Source organism: Balaenoptera musculus, chromosome 10, assembly GCF_009873245.2.
Source record: "Balaenoptera musculus isolate JJ_BM4_2016_0621 chromosome 10, mBalMus1.pri.v3, whole genome shotgun sequence".
Lineage (NCBI taxonomy): Eukaryota > Metazoa > Chordata > Mammalia > Artiodactyla > Balaenopteridae > Balaenoptera > Balaenoptera musculus.
Genome location: NC_045794.1, coordinates 23043490 through 23067831, shown reverse-complemented (window position 1 = coordinate 23067831; position 24342 = coordinate 23043490). Strand labels below are relative to the sequence as shown.

The following is a 24342-nucleotide window of genomic DNA, read 5'->3' as shown; positions in this document are numbered from 1 at the left end:
TCCCTATATATAACAATTAAGTCCATCTGGTCTGATGTGTCATTTAAGGCCAGGGTTTCCTTATTGATTTTCCATCTGGATGATCTGTCCATTGATGTAAGTGGGGTGTTAAAGCCCCTTACTATTATTGTTACTGCCAATTTCTCCTTTTAGGTCCATTAATATTTGCCTTATATATTTAGGTGCTCCTATGTTAGGCGCATATATATTTACAACTGTTATATCTTCTTCTTGATTGATCACTTGATAATTATGTAGTGCCCTTCTTTGTCTCTTTTAACAATCTTTGTTTTAAAGTCTATTTTGTCTGATATAAGTATTGCCACTCCACCTTTCTTTTGATTTCCATTTGCACAGAATACCTTTCCCCATTCCCTCACCCTCAGTCTGTGTGTGTCTTTAGAATCAAATTGAGTCTCTTGTAGGCAGCATATATACAGGTCTTTTTTGGTATTCATTTAGCCACTCTATGTCTTTTGATTGGAGCATATAATCCATTTACATTTAAGGTAATTATTGATATGTATGTTCTTACTGCTATTTGGTTAATTGTTTTGGGGTTGTTTTGTAGGTCTTTTTTTCCCTTCTTTTGTTCTCTTCTCTTGTGATGATGACTATCTTTAGTGTTATGTTTGGATTCATTTTTCTTTTTTTGTGTGTATATCTATTATAGATTTTTGATTTGTGGTTACCATGAGGTTTTTATATAGCTATTGATCTATCTATCTATCTATCTATGGTTGTTTTAAGTTGCTGGTCTCTTAATTAAAATGTATTTTAACAACCCTGCATTTGTACTCTCCTCCCCTCATAATTAATGTTTTTGATATCACATTTTACATCTAATTGTTTTGTGTATCCCTTAGCTGCTTATTGTGAATATAGATGGCTTTACTACTTTTGTCTTTTAACCTTCCTACTAGCTTTGTGTGTGGATGATTCCTTACCTTTACTGTGTGTTTGATGTTACTGGTGAGCTTTTTCATTTCATAATTTTCATGTTTCTAGTTGTGGCCTTTTCTTTTTCACTTAGAGAAGTTCCTTCAACATTTTTTGTAAAGCTGGCTTGGTGGTGCTGAACTCTCTTAGCTTTTGTCTGTAAAGCTTTCGATCTCTCCATCCGATCTGAATGAGAGACTTGCTGGGTAGAATACTGTTGGTTTTAGGTTTTTCCCTTTAATCACTGTAGATATATCATGCCACTCCTTTATGGTCTGCAGAGTTTCTATTGAAAAGTCAGCTGAAAGCCTTATGGGAGTTCTCTTGTATGCTGTTGCTCTTCCCTTGCTGTTTGTAATATTCTCTCTTCATCTTTAATTTTTCTCATTTTAATTACAATATGTCTTGGTTTGTTCCTCTTTGGGTTAATCCTGTATGGGACTCTCTGTACTTCCTGGACTTGGGTGACTGTTCCCTTTCCCAGGTTAGGGAAGTTTTCAGCTATTATTTCTTCAAATATGTTCTCAGCCACTTTCTCTCTCTTCTCCTTCTGGGACCCCTATAATGTGAATATTAGTGCACTTGATGTTGTCCCAGAGGCCTCTTAAACTGTCATTTCTTTTCATTCAAAAAGAGTCCATTGTTGATGAACCACTGCAGATGCTTAAGGTGTCAGTCAAGAAGAGGAACTGAGTTAAATATCTTTGAATCTTTTTTTAATTAAAAAAAGTTAAACTTTTAATTTTGAAATAATTTCAGACTTGTAAAAATAATACAAAGAATTCCCATATACCCTTCAATCAGATTCCCCAAATGGTAATGTCTTACTTAACTCCAGTCTAATTATCAAGACCAGGATATTAACACTGATGTAGTATTATTATTTAATTTATACAACTTATTCAAATTTTGCCAATTTTCCCCCTAATGTACAGAATCCAATCCAGGATCACATGATACATTTAAGTGTCTATTATTTGTCCTCAGTTTTCTTTAAACATCCGGTTTTCTTTCATCTTCCTTGAGATTTTTGAAGGGTACTGGGCAGGTATTGTACAGACTGTCTTCCAGTTTAACTTTTTCTGTTATTCCCTCATGACTAAATTCAGGTTATGCACTTTTTTCAAGAATACCACAGAATTGGTTTCTGTGTCCTTCTCAGTACTAAATGCTTTCACTTTAAATTTAATTGCTTCTGGTGCTTTTTGTTCTCATTAAGATCCTATTCTTCAGGATGCCAAATGGTGTTCAGCTCATGGAATCCACAGAAGAAGAGGCAGGGGAAAGATTTATGAGATCCTCTATTTAGGCTGTAAGCTCCATCACTGGAAAGCTTTCAGAACCATGTCATTTTTTAGCTCCAAATCTTAGCACAGGGCCTGACATATGGTGTTTAGGGTTTGCTGAAGGAATGAATCACATTTCATTTCATTACCCCCAGACATTCAAAAGAGAATCTGAAAGAGGTGTACAATCAGGATTTCCAGATTCATGTATTTGGGCTGCTGGGATGATGAAATTCCCAGAATAAGGAATATGCAAATCCCCACTGTACCTACTTCACAAACAAGGAGGCCTACTCCCTACCATTACCTCATTTTTACCATTTTTCTTCCACAAAAGGAAAAACATACCTGATTGTCCGCTGGAAAAAAAAAAGGCACTGTGTGGCATGAGATTTGGCAATCGGAAGTAGCTTTCTGGAATAACAAGCAGTAGTTGTTTCACAGGTTTGTGCTAATGCATTACAATGGAAACCAAATACTGTTTCTTACCACTGACAAATTACTGTAAGACGCTTAGTCAATAATAAAAATGCAGTACTAGTTGGCACTATTCAAGAAAAACACCAACTCGCTATATATATACAAATTATTAAAAAGCTTTTGCTCAGCAGAGATTAAAACCACAGTATTATTCCACAATATTTATTAAGAGTTTAACCCAGGTGGACAATATGTCTAAAAGGGTTAAGATTTAGTACCTGCCCTTAAGAAGCTTATGATCTTATATATGTTTTTGCATATGCAGGTGCACAGACATAGAAATCAAATACTGAAAGCAATTAGACCTAGATGGAGGCACAGGTTTATGAGTTTATGCTGCCAGAACACAGAGGGAAGGGCACTTAATTCTGTTTTGGGAAAGGAGTAACATTTGAAAGCATTTTTTGGATGGGTATTTCAGACTAAGAGAACACCATGAACAGGAGGTGAAACAAATGCATTTAGTATAATCCTATGCTATCATTAAAAATGACGTTTAGGTAATGAATCCAGAAAACATATCAAAGTCAGGTGTTAGAAAATGCATCTGCTGATATGACTCTGATCAGTAAAACTGGACTTTTTCAAAACAAATTTTACCTTCTCACACATGAAACTAAATGCACACTAAATTGACAGAACACCTATCAGACCAGAAACCAGATACCTAATCATCATGCACCATCCAGAAATGCAGCTTCCCTAGAAAATTCAAAATAGGGATGAGGTTTAGATTCACTGATATTTTGGACTTCCCTGGTGGCACAGTGGTTAAGAATCCACCTGCCAATGCAGGAGACACAGGTTCGATCCCTGGTCCAAGAAGATCCCACATTCCATGAAGCAACGAAGCCCGTGCACCACAACTACTGAGCCTGTGTTCTAGAGCCCACGAGCCACAACTACTGATCCTGCATGCCACAACTACTGAAGCCCACGTGCCTAGAACCTGAGCTCTGAAACAAGAGAAGCCACTGCAATGAGAAGCCGCACACCACAACGAAGAGTAGCCCCTGCTCGCCGCAACTAGAGAAAGCCCGTGCACAGCAAAGAAGACCCATTGCAGCCAAAAATAAGTAAATAAATTTATTTCAAAAATGTATTAAAAAAAAGGATTCATTGATATTTCATGCAAGTCCATCAAGATTTATTTATCCATGAATCCTTACTACACTTGGAAAAGGCAGGCAAGTGCGTCCCCCATGACCATCTTTCCTGAGTTTCAATCCAAACAGCCAAACAAACCCTGAAGAAAAGCAGATATTTAGCCAGACTGGTCTTAACTGAAGCCAGCAGAATATCTTGCTCAAAATGGGGGTTCATAGTGGGTGTTGAGATACAAGAGCCTAATTAGGTAATTTTCCAAATTTCCATCCATTCTCTTCAACAGGACTTGTCAACAGAATCTTCACACTTCAAACACCCCTACTCTTTTTGAAGGGTACTCAATTTCAGACTCCAGTGCATGCCTTCCTATTCTGGAAGAATTGCACCTGTGATAACCTGGTTATTCCACCATCTCAGCCTCAGTCACCGTGGAAGAGGAGAAGAATCTGAACTTTGATTCAAAAGCAGGATTTCTACGTGGGTCTACCTACAGGGAGAAAATGAAGGAAACCACGTGGACACCCAAAGTCTTATGATGGAGACACTTTGCATTCACTAATAAATTAGCATCCTGTTTTTACATGTCAAAAAAATGACATTTAATGTCTCTCCCTATGATAGCAGCCTGCATCACTGGTACCTCCCTCTTCTGTTTGTTGAAAAGTCCCAACACATTTGGCGAGTGGGTGTGGCTTGGAGGAAGAAGTTTCAGGGGCTGATAGAAGTTATATTCTAGGAAGTGCTTATTTTCTTGTAGCACCATCCAGTTGCTGCATTTGAAGAACGCTCTACTTGGTATTTGCCCTGTTATTTAATCTAAAGGCAGAGGGTCTGGAATTTTATTTTATTTTAATTTTGGTCTTATTTATATATGTTTAATTCACATGCACTATTTTCCTTTTTTTTTGAAATATAAAAACTTTTAATGACGTATAGTTGATTTACAATGCTGTGGCAATCTCTGCTGTACAGCAAAGTGACTCAGTTGTACACAGAGACATTCTTTTTTAATATTCTTGTCCATTATGGTTTATCACAGGTATTGTATATAGTTCCCTGTGCTATACATTAGGACCTTGTTTTTTATCCATTCTAAATGTAATAGTTTGCATCCACCAACCCCAAACTCCCAGTCCATCCCTCTCCATCCCCTCCTCTTCCCTGGCAACCACAAGTCTGTTTTCTATGAGTCTGTTTCTGTTTTGTAGATGTGTTCATTTGTGCCATATTTTAGATTCCACATATAAGTGATATATTTGCCTTTCTCTTTCTGACTTAACTTTGTATGATAATCTCTAGTTGCATCCATGTTGCTGCAAATGGCATTATTTTGTTCTTTTTTTATGGCTGAGTAGTATTCCATTGCATATATGTACCACATCTTCTTTATCCACTCACCTGTCAATGGACATTTAGGTTGTGTTCATGTTTTGGCTATTGTGAACAGTGCTGCTACGAACAGAGGGGTGCATGTATCTTTTTGAATTATAGTTTTGCCTGGGTATATCCCCAGGAGTGGGATTGCTGTATCATACGGTAATTCTGTTTTTAGTTTTCTGAGGAACCTCCATACTGTTCTCCATAATGGTTGCACCAACTTACATTCCCACCGACAGTGTAGGAGGGTGCTGTTTTCTCCACACAGAGGGTCTGGAATTTTAACCTGACCTGTGGACCAGAGAGATTGAAAGTGCTTTACTCTTGGTTGATACCCACGCTGCCCTTCTACCTGGGAGTCTGTCTGGCCCCTTTCCATAACATTTTTTTTCCAACCCTTACAGCTCTTCAGTGGAAACTTGTTACATGTATCATCATATGTGAAGTTGGAGAGTCACAGCTTCAGCTATTTGACAGGCTTCCCAAAGTGAAGGCTTTGATCGCCATCACTCAGAGAATCTCAGCAGCAAGCTGCTCTCCCGTCTCTCCTTTCCTGCTGCACCACCTCACACAGGGCTCTGAGGAGCCTTCTCCTTCTCAGGTGATGGGCACTCCCTACTTGGTTTGTTAATAGGCAATGTGAGGCAGAAATAAGAGGACATAATTTTAATTATTTCTTAGCACCCATTTGGATGCTGTTATGAGTGAATGTGTCCCACAAAATTCATATAAAATCTAATCCCCAATGTGATTATGTTTGGAGGTGGGGCCTTTGGGAGGTAATTAGATCCTGAGAGTGGAGTCCTCAAGCATGGGATTAGTGCCCTTATTAGAAGAGGCTAGAGAGCTGGCTGTCTTTCTGCCACACGAGGCTACACCAAGAAGCTGGCCAGCTGCACCATCAGAGCACTCTCTCCAGAACCCAACCACACTGAATCCCTGATCTCAGACTTCTACCCTGCAGAACCATGAGAAATAAATTTCTGTTGTTGACAAAAAATAATGTTTATGGGTTTTATAAATATGGAAAATGTTTATGTAACATTTAGTTTAAAAAGCAGGATGAAAGACACAGAGACTACATAATATCAAGAAACTAAGATAATGTATTTTCAGGGGGAAAAAAATCTAGAAAGAAACACAGTGAAATGTTTCCAAGTGTTTTGTCTGAGTGGCCAATTAAAGCTTTTTTTCCTTCTTACTTTTCTGTATTGTTCTAAAATTTTACAAGTGTCATGTCTTACTTTTGTAAGACATACCTACAGCTCAGAAAGAAAAAAGAATATATATGAACTATTAGGGAATAGCAAGTAGATCCGTATGGCTGCATACAGTGTGAAACATTAGGAAATCAAGCTGGAAACATAGACTGAGTTAGTTGGTGGAGGGCCCTGGATGCCCTCCTGAGGAGTCTGAGCTTGATTTCCAGGTAGCAGGGAGCTAGTGAAGTTACCTAGCACTGCATTTCAGCCCCCTTTGTTTCTTGGCCAATCAGCACTAAGGCAGAGGGCACACTTGTTCTCTCTTCTAGGAACTAGTCTTCCCATCATAAGTTACTTTTATCCTAATGCATTCCACCTTTGTCCAACCTGAATGGCTCACTTCTTACCTGGGTTCCTATTTATTTCTGTAATGAAGATTGTACTCAGAAGCTGTTCACTGAACCCTTTCTGGCATGGCTGGGAAAATAAGACTTTGCTGCCAAGCATGAGCAGGGAAAGCCAAAGACCCTTCCACATGGGGATCAGGGTCCCACCTAAGGATCAACCACCACATATCTCAGATACAGTATCAAAGCATCACAGAAGGATCCACCTCTCCTGAGTAGGCTGGAACGAGGAAATTTTATACTCTTGGCCTTGACTTCAAACGTAGCAAGATGTCTAAAAGCTGGAGAACCAAAGCAGAGAAAATAGGTGGCTTTACTTGCCCAAGGCCAGTCACTAGCCAGGGAAGTATGCAGAAAGTCAAAAGAACAAATGAATAAGTGATGCCTACAACATCCTACAATTGACTGTTGAACAATACACGTTTGAACTGCACAGGTCCACTTATACAAGGATTTCTTTCACTAAATACGTACTAGGGTACTACACAGTCGGCAGTTGGTTGAATCTGTGGATGTGGAACCATGGATACAGAGAGCTGACTGTAAAGCTATACAAGGATTTTTTACTGCGTGGAGGGTAGGGCACCACAATCCCCGCTGTTGTTCAAGGGACAACTGTAGTAAAATAGTGCATCACAGAGTACAGGCTGGTAGGAAAGCAGGAGACACCAAAAAGGAGCTGAAAGAACAGGCAGGTGGCTGGAATGTTTGTGTAAGTGGGAGAGTTATAAAAATACAAGACCATGGTCAGCAGAGAGAAGTTCAGACTTGGGGATTCAGAGGTCATCTGCAGCTGATTCAAGGGCCAAGTAAGAGGTGCCCAAGGGGGCACTGCAGTGCAGTGACGATGGGGTATGCTGGGGAAGAGAAGAAAGACCAAAGTCATCCAGGATGACATCAGGGGATGGGCAGGAGAGGAAAATGTCTAAGAACACAAGGGGCGGCATCCTGGAGGTGGGTAGATGATTAAAATAAGGATAGAAGAGGGGTGAATAAACAGAACACCTAAATGAAGTACAGGCACATCTCGTTTTACTGCACTTTGCAGATACTGTGTTTTTTACAAATTGAAGGTTTGTGACAATGCTGCATAGTGCAAGTCTATTGACACAATCTTCCCAACAGCTCACTTCATGTCCCTGCATCACATTGTGGTAATTCTCACCATATTTCAAACTTTTTCATTATTATTATACTTGTTACAGTGCTCTGTGACCAGTGATCTTTGATGTTGCTACTGCAAAAAGATTATGACTCACTGAAGGCTCAGATGATGGTTAGCATCTTTTTAGCAATAAAGTATTTCAAAATTGAGGTGTGTACAATTTTTAGACATACTGCTATTGCACAGATTATAGTATAGTATAGACGTAACTTTTATATGCACTGGGAAACCAAAAAATTCCCGTGACGCACTTTAATGCAATATTAGCTTTATGGCAGTGGTCTGGAACCAAACCAGCAGTATCTCCAAGGCACGCCTGTCATTAAGTGACAGAGGGGAATAACGTCTGCAAAAGGCAGTGAAGCTCAAGTAAATGCCAACCTCACTTCCTAGTTCTGAAATACAGGAGAGAGTGATAAGCTTCCACAACCCCACTATGGTCATTCCTTCAAATTTAGGTTGACCACATTACAGATCACCTGAGAATTACTGAAGTGAGAAAAGAGAAACTTCTTTCCCCCTATCAAACTGACTTATCCTAATAAATTATTGTACCCACAAAGGAGTCTTGAAGAAGGGGAAGAAGTGAGAAGAGAGACACTCTCACAGTTTCATATACTTCTGGTGGGAATGACAAGTGGCATAACATTTCTAAAATGCAATTTGGAAAACTGTATCAAGGGACACAAAGATACTTACATCCTTTGACCCAAAGATTCTATTTCTTTGAGTATATCCTAAAAATATTAAAGATGTACGTAAAGGCTTTTGTACACAGAAATGAATTAAAATGTTTCAACAGTGTAAACCTGAAAACAACCTAAAGGTATCAACAAACAAGGGAACAACTAAAAAACTAGGCTGCAACCATGTGATGGACCACTCTGCAGCTTTTAAATACAATGTTTTCCAATTATTAATGAAACAGTAAATGCTATATGAAACATTAAATTTTGTATGTTTTTTGTTTCTTTATTGTTTAAAAATACAGTATATTAATAGAAGATTTAAGGTACACCAAGGCCAACAGATCAGGAGACAACTGCCAACAAAAAGGCAGACTGCTACTCACACTTCCCAGGAGGAGGGGGCATGGCAGGCCACATGGGGCCACATGGGAAAGCACCAGGGCCAGTCAGGAGGCAGAGGGAGAGGGGCATCTGTGGGTAAGAGTCTCTACTGTGGTTTCTGTGGGAAGGAATGGGCAAGACAGGCTGAGCAGGTTTAGTTTTGGCTAGTTTGAATGATTTCAGCAGCCTGCGGGGCGTCGGGGCCGTCCCTAGTTGTCTGGTACCTGGCCCAGGGGCAATTAGGACAGGTAGACAGTAGCCCAGAGTGTGAGTTCCCAATAAAGGAGGTGGCTGGGGTGTGGGCTCTGGATTGGTTGGTGTGGTATTTGACAAGCGCACTCCCAGGGCAAGTTGTTTACTATCAGTGGGCTGATCCTGGGAGGGGCAGTCCCTCCCGAATCAGCAAGGTCCCACATGTCAAAGCATCAGAATACAGAAAATAAAGAACATGGTGAATGCATTTATTTTCCTTAATTTAAGATTATTTGAAAATAAAAATTTTCAAATTTTCTACAATTAACACGTACTATTTTTTTAATTTAGAAAAAATAAATATTCCCCCAAAAGTTTTGTGTTATGCACAAGCCTTGGGCATTTCTTTGAAAGGATAAATTTATACCACTATCTGAAGAGTCATGTATGCAGCCCTTCTTATATCGTTTTTTAAACTCAAAGAGCAAATACAGACTGCTGACACCATGAACTTGTTGTTGCTGAAGATATGAGAACATACTGAGCCACTTTCATGGCACATCTTAATGTTTTCCTAAAGAGAAGCGACAGGGAGTTTCTAACCAAATGCACAAGAGTCCAGACTGACCCCTGTCCTAAACTGTGTGTGAAAGAGAGGTCTGTTGGCGAAGTATTTAAGGAAGAGTCGAGAAGAAATTTTCCACAAGCGTTACCTGCCTATAGAGGATTCCCTCTGTTGAGGAGGCAGGGAGAGCAGGTTAAGTGTTCTGATTTCTGAAAGTGGCAGCCACGCTGGATAACCGATTGAAAGCACCCGTCAGGTTCCATGTTTAATGCTTTGGAAAGAACTGTGACACCACAGAGTCCATAAAGGGCTGTTGTCTGTGGCAGGGAATAGCCACAGTCTGCCAAAAGCACTGCCTCTTCATGGGGAGTGACTAAGTAACCTGACAACCTGTACTGATTTCTGAGGACTCTCCTAAGGGAAGAACCTCCTGACTGTATGGACTTCCTGGAGCCTAGCTCAAGTTCAGCCCCCACTGCAGTAACACTGGTTCCCACACGTGAGCAGTCCACCACCTCACCGACCGTGGGACTGAACGGCCATGGGGCGAACCAGGCACAGCCAGGAGCACTTCTGTCCAAGCTTCCCCACCTCACTGTGTGGCTCTAGGTGAGTGGTTTACCCTCTCTGTGGAGTCCTCATCTGTAAAGTAGAGGTTATGATACAGACTAGAGTTTCCTCGCAGAGCTTTGATAAGAAAAAAAACGAGATAAATGTTGAAGCCTCTTGGAATCTATGAAGTTTTGCTGGACAGATAGTAGGTAGGACATTAATTACTTATCTGAATTGGATATAATGGGCTCATGGCCACGCAAAAGATCTAAACGGATACCGATGTGCACCTCTCTCTACCCTCACACAAACGGTCAGATTGAATGTAACTGTTAAAGATGATTGAGGTCCGAGTAAAATTAAGGGGCAGCTACAGAGCTAGATTAAACCAGAAGTATAGTATCAGATAATTCAGATCTCCACATGAAAATCCTCATATAATTAGTAAACAAGAAATTTCTCCTGCTGCTTCTGAAGAAGGTAATGTGAGACATTCATCAATAACCAAACACATAACTCAAAACTGTGATCATTGCTGTGAAAAAAGCAGTACGCTACTCAATATGCAGACCACCAGCAGTATGATCATTGCACAAGAGCTTTGACTATTGCATTTCACTGCTCAAAATTCAACTGTGGCTCCCCACTGAATTTTTTTTTCATTGAAGTATAGTTGACTTACCATGTTATGTTAGTTTCAGGTGTACAGCTCCCCGCTGAATTTAAGATGACGTGAAATACAAAGTCTTTCAGCCTCCCTACAAGCCTCACCGCATGCCGCTCTCTTACTCGTGACCCAGGTAACAGGCACAAAGCACTAAGTGACAGTCCCCAGTCATGTCACGTTCCTCCCTGGCTCTGCTTCTCTAGGCATGCTTATGCCTGGAATGCCCTGTTCTCAAATCAGGTTAACATAAACTTACTTGTCAAGACATGTTATCTCCTACAAGAAGCCCTCTCTGACCACTGCCCCCCAAACCTGCCACCTAACTGGGGCCCCTTCTATGTAATCCAGTAGCACCTTGTAATTGATACCATCATTGAGCTGATCCCACTTCACTGTAATTATCTTGTCACTAGTCAGTCTCTCTCACCAGACACAGCTCCTTGAGGGCAGGGACCATGTTTGTATTCCCAGCTTAAAACAATTCCTGATACACCACCCACACTCAATAATTGAGGAAATGACGGATTATTCAATAACTAGTATTAGGTTAATTCCTTACCTATTTGGAAAATATTAGATCTCTATTTCCTGCTATTTACCAAAATAAATTTGTGCTGGATGAATGAGTTAAATGTAGGAAAATAAAATCATAAAAGTATAAAGAAAAAAATATGTGACTATTTACATAACCTTAAAGTGAGGACTTTCAAAGTATGAGGCCAAAGGTAAAAACCTCAAAAGAAATGATTACATTAAAAGTTAAAATTTCTACATATCAAAAACCACTGGGGCTTCCCTGGTGGCGTAGTGGTTGGGAGCCTGCCTGCTAATGTGGGGGACACGGGTTCGAGCCCTGGTCTGGGAGGATCCCGCATGCCGCAGAGCGACTGGGCCTGTGAGCCACAACTACTGAGCCTGCGCGTCTGGAGCCTGTGCTCCGCAACAAGAGAGGCCGCGATAGTGAGAGGCCCGCGCACCGCGATGAGGAGTGGCCCCCGCTTGCCGTGGCTGGAGGAAGCCCTTGCGTGGAGGCGAGCACCCAACACAGCCAAAAAAATAAATAAATAATAATTAAAGGTGCTAATAATTAAAAAAAAAAAAAACCCACCATAAAATTAAGAGATGAAGAAACCAGGAAAAGGTTTCCCCAAGTCCTTCCCTCCACCCCAATCCCAGGCAAACAGTGACGTGCTTTTAGTTTTTTAACCATTTGTTCGCATTTTCTAGATTTTATATAAATAGAATCATATGACATACCCTTTTGAGTCTGGCCTCTTTCCCTCATAATGATTTTGAGATTCATCCACGTTGTTGTGCGGTTTTATTGCCAATTTGTTTCCCCTTGGGTGGGTATCATATTTTGTGTATCCACGGAATTCATTTGTTGATGACCATTTGGCTTATTTCCAAATGTTGGCTATTGTAAATAAGGCTGCTTCAAATATTCATGTACCAGTCTCTGCTTAGACAAATGTTTTCATTTATCTTGGGTAAATACTTAGACATAGAACATGGGTTGCAAGGTAGGTACATGTTTACATTTTGGGTAAACTGCCAAACTGTGTCCCTAAGTGGTTATGCCATTTCACATTTCCACTAGCAGTGTCTGAGAGCTCCAGCTGCTCCATTCTCACCAACAATTGGCACTGTCAGCCTTTTTCACTTTATCCATTCTAATGAATGGGTTGTGCGATGGATTACATAGTAATCCATGTAATTTTAAGACGTTTTTATTATTTGAAAAGTTAACTTCTTGGAAAGCCAAAAAGTCTCTCTGGAATTTCTATCCAACATCCTTATGTCTGATAAGTCTAATAAGTTTCAATTTAGTTGCAAGTACTTGCATACTTACTATCGTGCAAGGCACTGCATTAGAAGCTAGAGAGGACGCGAGGATAAGTACGACATGGCATTCACCCTCAAAGAGTTCAGTCAGATAAGTATAGAAATAACCCAACTACAAGGTGGAATGGAAGGTATCTTTGGAGAACTCTGGGTCACAGCACTCCATGAAGGCTTCAGCAAGGAGGTGGCATCTCAGATAGTTTGTATATAGTATAGAACCCCTCAAACTTTGGTGGACAACCATAATATCCCACACTATTGTCTTAAATTCTTCTCTCCCCTAAGCCAAACCATGTGATTCTTTCAAATATTACCCATAGGTTGCCTTGCCACTAGCCTGGTTGCTCTCTTCTGAACATACTTTGGCTAAAAATACTTTGATGTGTGGTGTGATCGGAACTCAACATCCAAGAATTGTCACCTCCACAGAGAGGAGAGTAGAACTTTGAATGATAATGTTCTGATTATACTTTCATTATGTATAAGACTGCCATTAGCTTTTATTTTATACATTGGGCCTTTACTTTAAACTGTTGATTTGGGCTTCCCTGGTGGCGCAGTGGTTGAGAATCTGCCTGCCAATGCAGGGGACACGGGTTTGAGCGATGGTCTGGGAAGATCCCACATGCCGCGGAGCAACTGGGCCCGTGAGCCACAACTACTGAGCCTGCGCGTCTGGAGCCCGTGCTCTGCAACAAGAGAGGCCGCGATAGTGAGAGGCCCATGCACCGCGATGAAGAGTGGCCCCCGCTCACCGCCACTAGAGAAAGCCCTCGCACAGAAACGAAGACCCAACACAGCCAAAAATAAATAAATAAAATTTAAACTGTTGATTCATTCATGTAATTTTAGAACTGTAACTGACATTAGAGATGGTCTAGTATAGCTCCTTCTTCTTCCAAGAAAGAAACAGGGTTCCATAGTTGATTAAGTTCCTTGCCCTTTATCATACAGCCAGACATTGATGGAGGAGGGACTGCCATGTAAGTCTCCTGATTCCCAGGTAGGGATTTTCTGGAGTAAACTCAAATCTGTCTTTTCTACGGGCTGCTGTTAAGTCACATCTCTACCATTTCATACATCTGCGTTTTGTTTTACACTGAGGTGCTGGCCCTTTTTTTGTTGTTAAGTTTAATCTTCTTTGGTATCACCCTATCAACATCTTTTTGGATTCAGAATCTGTCTACCAGATTGACTAAGCCTCCTTAAAAATATGCCATCTGCAAAAGTGACCAGCATGACATTTACATTTTCAAACCAAATGTCTGGCTGGTGTGTTGAACAACAACAAAAAAAGCCAAAGAGGGAAGAGCAGGGAATTATTCACTGTGACCAAATACAGCAAAGACAAAGTGAGAGCTCAAGTCAGAGTCACAGAGGTAAGCAAAAGGTTGACACTAGGGAAGAGATATGAATGGTCAGAGTGGACTCAGCCAATCACTCAGCAGATAGGAGAAAGGGTCCACTTTGGGGTGGGGAAAGCAGTCTGGGCGTACGACAGTGAACAATGCAAGGGTGTCAGAGAGCCTCAGGGATTAAGTTGTGTTCGCTGCATAGACTATGTTGGGCCTCCTGGCTTAAAATGGGCCAGAGGGGAATCCGGTTTCCTATATGACACATCCCTGCTACTAGTAAGGAGGGGCCAGGGATCTCCCAGGCTTGCTCTGTGCAAAGGCATTTATATTCCAGAGCACGTGTGAGGTAACATGTGGATTTGCTTACATCGTTCCCATCTGACTAGGTACTAAAAATGGCTTTAAAATAAGCAGGTGCCCTGGATCTCCTGAATGGCATATGCTAAGGCTCTCCATATCTGGGCATGAGGGTGCAGTGTTCAGGGTGGAACACAAACCAATTGCATGGGTGTGAATGGGAGGAGCAGGATACAGGAGGATAGGAAATTTATGGCTTCTAAACCTTAGAATGAGCTAAAAAAAACAGTCCCCCAGTTTGCAGCACAACAGGTACAACACAACAGGTAGAAAGGGCATGGGAGGAAAAGAGCTAGCCAAGTCCCCTATTGGCCTAGTCGCCTGGTGAGTGGAACCTGTCAGCTGTGGTCCTTGGACATCCTGCATATCGTGCCATCAGTACATATTCATCAAGCTCCTATGAAGCGGACACCGTGCTGTAGGGGCTGAGAATACGATGGCGACCAGAGACCGCTCCTTCATGGAACTGGAAATCTGATCGATCCTCCTGTAATACTTGGGATTCTACCAGGTATTAACCAAAGGCTTGAGTGCTGCTGGTGGTGTGGTGAAATGGAAAAAAAAGACAAATTATTGGGAAAAGGCATCATTTACGCATTTCAATGAATAAAATCTGGAACGTGATCTTAAATGTTAAGGTTCACAGCCCACTCACTTGCTGTACGACATTCAATGCCAAAGATGTTATTCCTATAGACTTTTAACAGTTCCTAAGTTTGTTCACTTGTTAACGAGTTGTTTCTCATCTGATAGAGTGGGGAAGTGGAAGATTCTCTTGGCTAATTCTTTATTTACTATTTGATTCAATTATTTACTATTTGATTCAACTACTGTTTGACCTATATTCAAAAGTACTGCCTTTTAAGTATCTGTTTTGATCTGGAAAAAAACAAACAACTTTTGCTCAAAAAGATAAAAATTACTATAAAATATAAAACCCTAAAGATATACACCTGATTTTCTTAATTTGCAATAAAAGGTTAAGAGGAGAGAAAGGGAACAAAAGACATTATCCTGTCCAATTCACTCACCTTACAGTTGAGGAAACTGAGGCTCAGAGTGTGAAACAAGATACCCAGCTGTGTTACACTACAGTTTCAATAAAAGAAACAGAACTTAAATACAGTAGCCTCTTTTGGAGAAACAGTTCTCATGCATGTCCCACTCTCAATCACTACAGAAATTCAAAAACAAAAACAAAAACAAAAGCACTCAATGCCACTGGGGAAGGCAGTCCTCCCTCCCACGACCTTTTAGCAAGCAAGTGGTGGGTAGCGCTTTCGGGGGAGGGAGTTACACTACTGCAGTAATATACTGAGGAAAGCTATAAACACAGTGGGTCTGGTTTGCAGTAAGACTTTGTTTTCAAAGATGGAGAGTAGTGAGCTACTTTAATTCTCCAATATAGTCTTGAGAAAAAAACGGATGAGAAGAGATTTTCGGCAGGAACATCAGTTAGGCAGCACTCACTGCAGTAAACCAGACTGGTCAGGAGAGCGATAGAAAAGGGGATTAAGTCACTACGCTGGGCGAGATCACAGCTGCTGCTGCTGTCAGCAACCCCACTTCCACCACCACCACCAATTAAATAATCTTGCGCTGAATCTTTACATGCCAGGACCGTGACCTTTACATACCTTATTTCGTACAACCCTCACAACAGCCCTATGGCGATGGTTTAGCATACGAGGAAACAGGCTCAGAGGAATGAAGTAACTTGCTGAGACAGTCTTTTTGCCGTGTCAGCTTGGCTGGCTACAGTCCTCAATTCACTCAGATAAGAATCTAAGTGTTGCTGTTGAAGGTATTTTGTAGATGTGATTAAACTCCATAATCAGTTGACATTAATAGGAGTGACTGTCCTAGATTAGGGTCAGGGTTAGAGTAGGGCTAGGGTTATCTAGCGTTATCCTAGATGATATGGGTGGGCCTGATTTAATCAGTTGAAAGGCCTTAGAAATAGAGCTGAGGCTTCCCTGAAGAAGAAACTCTGCCTATGGACAGCTGCTTCAGTCTGTGCTTGAGAGCTCCAGCCTGCCTTTTCTGATGGCCCACCCTACGAATTCCAGGCTTGCCTGGCTTGCTCCCACATTTGCATAAGCCAATTCCTTGTAATAAATCTCTTAATATACATATCTCCTACCGGTTCAGCTCCTCTGGTTGAACCCTGACTGGTACACATGCCAAAGATCACACAATTATTAGGTGAAAGAGCTCACATTCTTCCAAAGCCAAAAGTAGGCCAGTATTCCACACTCTCTCCCAACAGAAGTTCAGTTTTAGACATCAGAACATCACAGAAATGGCACCTCATCCAGAGGTCTAGCAGGCTTTGAAGAAAAGGATAAAAGTTCTGGAGGCCAGTTTGCCTGGGTTCAAATCCTGGTTCTGCTGCTTACTATGCAAACTTTACCTTGGGCAATGTACTTAAAATCTCTGTGTCTCAATTTCTTCATCAGAACATGGAACAATAATAGTACCAACTTTACAGATTTGCTGAAGATTTGTGAATCATACCACGTCAAGCATTTAGACAACTAGCACATAGTAAATCCTCAATAAAGGTTAAGAATTATTCACTCTTTAGAAGAGCCAAAAAGTGAGAATGATCCATGCTAAGCTTTTGAAATGGGGCAAAGGGGGAAGAGAAACACCCATGATGACTATAAGGAAATCGGAGTCATGGGAAACCACGCCGTTATGATGCAGAATATAATCAGAGTGATATAAGCACCTAAGAATGCTTCCCTGACGATGACTGTTGCAGAAAAGGCCAATCTTTCAGAGGCATTATAACCTAATCCAGGGATGGCAAAAGCAAGAAAAAGCAGTTCATTCAGAATTTGTTCCACACTGAAACAGAAAATTCCCCTAACCTGGTCCAGGCCTGATTGATCCTCATGCATAAGAATGCACGGTTCAGCATTTTCAATATCAGCAGGTTTCTCCAAAAGTCACAGAAACATATTTAGATTTTGATGGGCTACCCCACATCATTGTTACACAGGAAAATACAACGCTTGCAGGTTATGAGTACATAGAAAACATGATGTAGGCTATTATCATGATTAATATTAGTCAGGTATGATTTGATATGCAAAATTTGATACAGAACCTACAAAAGATATCATGGTTCCTCACAACTAAAGTATCAACAAAGTAAGACACCTTCAGTTAACTTTGGGAAAAAAAAATTTGTCAGTGTTCACAAAAATATTTGTGTATCTCTTCACCCAATGGTGATTATTCTAGAAAGAAGAAGACCCTTTAAAAGGGGGTGGGGGGGGGAGAAGCACAGCCACTGCAACAGGAAAATGCTAAAGTCCTAGAACTGAAACACAATATGAGTTTTAAAAGTAATAAAACCCAACATGACATTTATGACTTTAATATTATCTACGGATAACATACCATAGTTATAATGATGATCAGAATCTAAAGCTGCCTTTGGGCTCTTCCTAAACAAATAGCTAAAAAAAAATTATTTTAAAACCTCTTGATAAAGAATTCGTCCTAGATGTCTTCTAAAATTTGAGGTGTGAATTCGAATGTCCTTCTAAGATCAGGCTGCTTGGTTTGCGACATGTCCCAGAGGTGGCAATGGTTACTGCTGCTGAAAGGAACTGACAAGCCAAAGGCTCTAGTTGAACTCAAGTTGAATAGTAAAGAAAAGAGAATTGTCCTAAAGAAACCACTAGCCCCAGGATGCCTGGAAAATTGAGTCTTGTCTCTCTTTTCTAAGTCAGTGTTGTTGCCTGGATAACTCATTCCAGAAGAGATGGCCTCCCTACAGTGCAATATGGTTTGTCTCCCTGGTAGTGTAAGCACTGCCTACCTTTGGGTACCACGTAACTCAGAGAGGAAATCCATTACTCCAACCAGGGAGCTGGGAAGAAAGACAAATGTAGAGCCGGAGATTGCGTTCAACTTTTTCAGTAAAAACTATTCTCTAGATTTTGACAAAACAATTAGTAATCTTCACTATCTTCTATGCCTTTAAACATATACTGATCTCTGCCGTGAAAAGCGTTCAATTTCAGTTCTGCCCATGGTATGCTGATCTCTCTTTTACAATCTGTATTTCTATAAAATACATATGGCTTTGGTACCGTCTAGGCTCAACAACAATCTCTTCTCCCTAAATTCTCCTCTCCTAAGAAAAAAAGATGCAGAGGTATTTTGATATACATACAAGCTTCTGCTTTCAAGTAACTTCTAAGCCAGAAATCCTCTGCACGGTGTCTGAATCAAATTAAGAACATCTTCTGATGTTATCACACACAGGTGTTTCCAGGAGTGCTCTTTTCACATTAGGAACATGTTCTGACTTGCACGGCAATGGATTCCTTTTGGTTTATAAACCTTCACTGTTTGTTTTGGAAGTTGCCGCAGACCGGCTGCAGAAAGCTAGAAGTTCCTGGCGGTGAGAGGTAAGGAACTGAAAAGCACCAGTATGGGGTCAGAAGGGCCAAGACAACTGATGGTTGCAAGGCAAGTTTATTCAAAGAGCATGAATGAATATATAGGTTTAGTACGGAACGAATATTAGACAATAAATCAGTAAACCCTGTATTTCCACATAATTCTGTCGCCACTATCTATGCGCCACTATCTATGCGCCACTATCTATGCGTCAGCATGCCTTATGGGCCATTCTTTGGAGATACAGACTTCCCCCTCAGGGCAGCACGTCCTTCTTCTGGGGAACAACCAGGGGCTCTTAGATTCAGAGCAGGCACCTGGAACAAAACTGGCCGCAAGCCATTTTCCTTTTTTACGCTCAATACCGCAGCGTCAGGAGTGCATACCAAGAAAGAGACAAGCAGTTCTCCGGAAAGCAGCAAGCTGAATAAGCTTACAGCTTGGGGGCCACCACAGGAAGTCAAGGTTGAGAGCCTGGTGCAGCCCTGTCCCGTGCAGCTGCGTGGGAAGGGTCTGAGAGCAGCCCAGGAGCACATGTCCATAGGAGGGGCACATCAGTGACGGGGACAGTGGAACAACATAGGTCATTACATTGAACAGATGATGCTTCTCAACTGGCTGCAATGGGAATAAATGAAATAGCACTAGTGATGCTTTTCAGAAGAAAGAATGTGAAGTGGATTTAAAGATATAAGCAGCTACTTTTTTTCAGGGAAAAGAGGATGAGAGAAAGTAGTGTCCCAGGTGCACATGGAGTGAAGGCTAAGATCGTACAACTAATCGTCTGCCAAGAACCAGGACCTCTGATTTTTTTCTTCCTGATCAGAAATATGCCACAAGTAGCCTTTCAGGGTGATACAAAAGCTCTCTTGCTGGCCAGGGACCAAAAAGAAGATGCATGGATCTTTCCTTTTGGAGAGAAGGCAAAGCACCAGCCTGTCACTCGGGCTTTCTGTGTTAACTGTCCTGCCGCATCATAGGCGTGGGAGGGGAAGCCCTCAGTGGCACTAACAAGACAACGACAGGTGAGTTCTTCCTTTTCCACTTTTCCTGGCCAGACCCAAAGGATCTTAGCATCAGTTTTTCCAAGCACATCACTGACAATTTTCCGTATCCACGCCTAGTCTCTGTCCTGGATGACCCTCTTCTGGGCTGCCTCCACAAGAGTTATCTAGTCATCAATACTAAACTTGACCCCTTCTCTGAGTCCCTCCCCCACAAGCGAGATATAATTTTTCCCGACTTTGGGTGAGGAGGCTCACTCCTAGCAGTTAAACTATAGATTTTGCTAGGGTCTGTCTTATACGACACATCAGGCTTTTCACCTCGCCTAATACATCTTATAAGCTCTTTAACCCTTTTGCTTGCTTTATCCATTTCTTTACCTCTGTTTGCCTAGAACAGTAGTAAGTATGTACTGAATGGATACTTTATGAATGAACCAGCCCTGCCTGTACCTCAAACCAACATTCACTTAAAATCGATAAAACTCGATTAGGTACTTAATAGGTACAAGGAGTTGAAGATTGTAAAGATGATCAAGAACCAACCCTGCTCTCCTAGGAATGTGCCACCCAAGGATGGAGCTAAGATGCGTACATAAGCCGTGGCAAGCAGGCACAAATGTTCTCATAGGCACACCAAAATCTACAGTGTGGAAATAGAAGGGGAGAATCATTTCCATCTAGGGATGGCGGAAGTTCTGGGAAGGGTTCATGAGGAGAAGAAGAAAAATCATTTGTTGAACATCAGATTTCACTAAATAGTTTGGAATCATCTCATTTTTCACCATAACTCTCCAAATTAGGTAATTTTTTAACCCCCATTTTATAGATGAGGAAATCGGGGCTCAGAGAAGTTAAATAATTTGGCCGAGGGCTTCCCTGGTGGCACAGTGGTTGAGAATCTGCCTGCCGATGCAGGGGACACGGGTTCGAGCCCTGGTCTGGGAAGATCTCACATGCCGCGGAGCAACTAGGCCCGTGAGCCACAACTGCTGAGCCTGCGCGTCTGGAGCTTGTGCTCCGCAAAAAGAGAGGCCGCAACGGTGAGAGGCCTGCGCACCGCGATGAAGAGTGGCCCCCGCTTGCCGCAACTCGAGAAAGCCCTTGCACAGAAACGAAGACCCAACACAGCCATAAATAAATAAATAAATAAATAAAATTTAAAAAAAAAATAATTTGGCCGAGGTCACATAGCTAGTATATAAACTTGCACTCACATTCCCAATGGCCTGGCTCCAAAGCTTGTGTTGATTTTCCTACATCAGATATTCAGCTCCACAGGCAGATGAAACATAGTGATTCCTGAGCTCTGCCTTCAAGACTCCTACAGGCCCATCTGGAGGGAGGGCAAGACAGTCCAGGAGCAGCGAACAGCTTAAGCAGAGGCCTGGACGTGGGACCGTTTCAACCATATGGGGAAAGGCACATAACTGAGTCTAGTACGTGTAAAGGAGACACAGTGGAGATGTTTTGGAAGAGAAAGTCGAGGATGCTTCTCTACTTTCCCTGTAATAGGCTCAGAATATACAGTAAAGCATACTTCTTACCTAAGTAAAAATATTAATAAAATATTGTAAGTAAAACATTTGGACTGTATTGGAAATTGCTGTTTTATGGCAATCATCTTGACCCTCAATTGTAAGTATCCTATCATGCAAACCATGTTGAGAGGAAGAATGAGTTTCTCTCTATGTCCTTTTCCTTCAGTCTTCTTTGGTTTTCTCTCTCTGTAAAGATACTATCTAGAGATTTAAATCATTAGATTAGAGACCAGAGAAACGAAATACCAGTAATTTACTTAGATAAATGACAAATTTCTTATCATGCCAACCAACATTTAAGTATTTTCAAATGAGAATTTTAACATTATATAACTGGACTGATTTAAATATTTTAATTAGTTTTAAAATATTTTAAGGTTAAAAATTGGAGGCTGGGTAAATGAGATATTATAGCCTAAAGTGATATAACACTACGTGTCAGAGACCAGTAAATGTGACTTCACCCGAGTAAGAGAAGAAAACGGGGGGGGGGGGGGCGGGTAGCATGCACAGCCAAGTGCTTCATAAATTAGCAGTAGCTATCCAGAAACACTCCACACTACTGCAGAGAACATCCTTCACCTGGGGTCCCAGCTCCACCAAGAGCTTAAATTGTAGGTTCTTCTAAGTTCTCAGAGCCTCCTGCCACCCGGAAGGAGGGAGGCATTGGGTGAAGCAGGGGGTACAGAAGGGCTGAGATTTGGGGGGAGCCACTCCATATAGCAGACTTGCAAAAACCAGAGCAAGAAATCACCGTCTCAAAGCAAAGGCAGATGGCTCGGGTACACCTGTCTCCTGCGGGGCACTTGGCTCCCTGAGCCCCTGGTGATGCGGATGCTGACCCAGATCCCAGGCACCTGGTGATGCGGATGCTGACCCAGATCCCAGGCACCTGGTGATGCGGATGCTGACCCAGATCCCAGGCACCTGCGTTACTCAGCTGTCGTGGTGGAAAACCGGAGGTCTTCAGCTCAATGGGGCAACTGAAATCAGGGCTATAGAATGAACTGTTATTACCTTGTTTATGATGTCCTGAACATTATGTAAAGGGAGAGGTTTCGAAAGGATGCTCTAATCAATGTTCACTGCACAGAAAAAGATCATGCTTTTTAGAACCAGGAAGTCTTTCCACAAGGAAAAAAGTACACTGAAATCACTGTATTTACGAATATTTTGGCTTTCCCATATATTTTTTTATTTTATTTTATTTTTTTATTTTAAATTAATTAATTAATTTATTTATTTCTGGCTGTGTTGGGTCTTCGTTTCTGTGCGAGGGCTTTCTCTAGTTGCAGCAAGTGGGGGCCACTCTTCATCACGGTGTGCGGGCCTCTCACTATCACGGCCTCTCTTGTTGCGGAGCACAGGCTCCAGACGCGCAGGCTCAGTAGTCGTGGCTCACGGGCCTAGTTGCTTCGCAGCATGTGGGATCTTCCCAGACCAGGGCTCGAACCCGTGTCCCCTGCATTGGCAGGCAGACTCTCAACCACTGCGCCACCAGGGAAGCCCCTCCCATATATTTTAAACATTAAATTTCTTTTTTTTTCCTGGAGTCAAACTTTGATGGGTGGCAGTCCCTACCCTCCCTTCCTTCTCTCCCCCATCTCTCCTCACCTCCATCCCTCCTCAGCCCTCCCCCTTCCCCCAGTGCTCCTTTTCTTTACTTCCCCCTCCCCTCCTCCGCCTCCTTCTCCCACATCTCTTCCCCCTCTGTCCTCCCCTTTACACCATTTCTCCCCGGCTACTTCCCTCTCTCTCTCCTCCTCCCTAACTCTCTCTCCTCCTCTCTCTTTACTCCACCTCTCCTCTCCTCACTCTTCCTCCTCCTTCTCTCTTTTCCTCTCTCTTTCCATACCCTAAAACATGTGAAAAGTAATTTCAGTCCATCCTGGTTTATCTTGAGTAATGCACGTCAGGCTGAAACTCTGCCTAAGGATCTAGGCCAGGAAAAGTAGTTTATGCAAAGTTGATTAGGACATGACTTTTGATGTCACGAATGACAAAAATGAACTTAAGCCAGTATAACTGCAGAAGTGCACAAAAATGAACTTAAGCCACTATAACTACACCTCAAAAGAGCTGGGTCTGATAACATCACAGGTGAGAACATGGGACAGTAAAAGATGGGGGTGGAGGGAAGGGAAGGTGAGAAAGCCGCCCCTCAGATGCCTAGACCGAAGAGCAAATCCGGCAGCCAGTCGTGAGAAATGTGCTGCTCCCCCAAGATTGCCCGCTTCCTAACTCCAAGGATTCTGGAATCAGTTACCAGGAGGATGCCCAGGCACTTGACAGCTTGCTTAATCTTGGTGTTTACCATAAGCCTGTCAAAAACAAGTGAGCAGGCAATTACGTACCAGCTGATTTTTGGTGGCCATCTTCAAAACCAGGCCCCCAGTTTTTTTAGCAGTGGAACCAAACCATGGGGAGGTTTCTCCATACACCAGTCTTAGATGGTTTTTTTTTTTTTTTGGTCCCGCTGCACAGCATGCAGGATCTTAGTTCCCTAACCAGGCATTGAACCCGTGGCCCCTGCAGGGGAAGGGCAGAGCCCTAACCACCAGACCTCCAGGGAATTCCCAGATTTTTATTTTACCGTGAGGGCCTTCATGTCAAATTGCCTAGGAAAAAGGAACCTGCAGGGATTTTGTGCCAGGGGAAAAAAACCATGGCCCTGGATTCTGACATAGAGAATTCTGTTTTGTTTTAGTTTTTTCCTCCAGGAATGGAAGAACTTGTAACAATATTTTTTTCTCCCTCTTTAGATAAAGAGGGAGTCTGGGAGTGAGCACACTGCTCATTAACCATCCAG

General features: G+C 41.9%; 1 protein-coding gene across 3 annotated transcripts in view; it reads right to left on the bottom strand.

Moving 5' to 3' along the window:
- The window catches only part of ARNTL2 (aryl hydrocarbon receptor nuclear translocator like 2), a 95383-nt gene that overhangs the window by 68987 nt on the left and 2054 nt on the right, over positions 1-24342 (bottom strand). Inside the window, exon 1 of one of the 3 annotated variants that reach the window (XM_036866268.1) lies at positions 21210-22681. The exons of the other annotated variants lie outside the window; for them this stretch is intronic. The gene's annotated coding sequence lies outside the window, so the exon portion shown is untranslated. Of the gene's footprint in view, positions 1-21209; positions 22682-24342 lie in introns of those variants that run through there. 3 annotated transcript variants of the gene reach the window in all.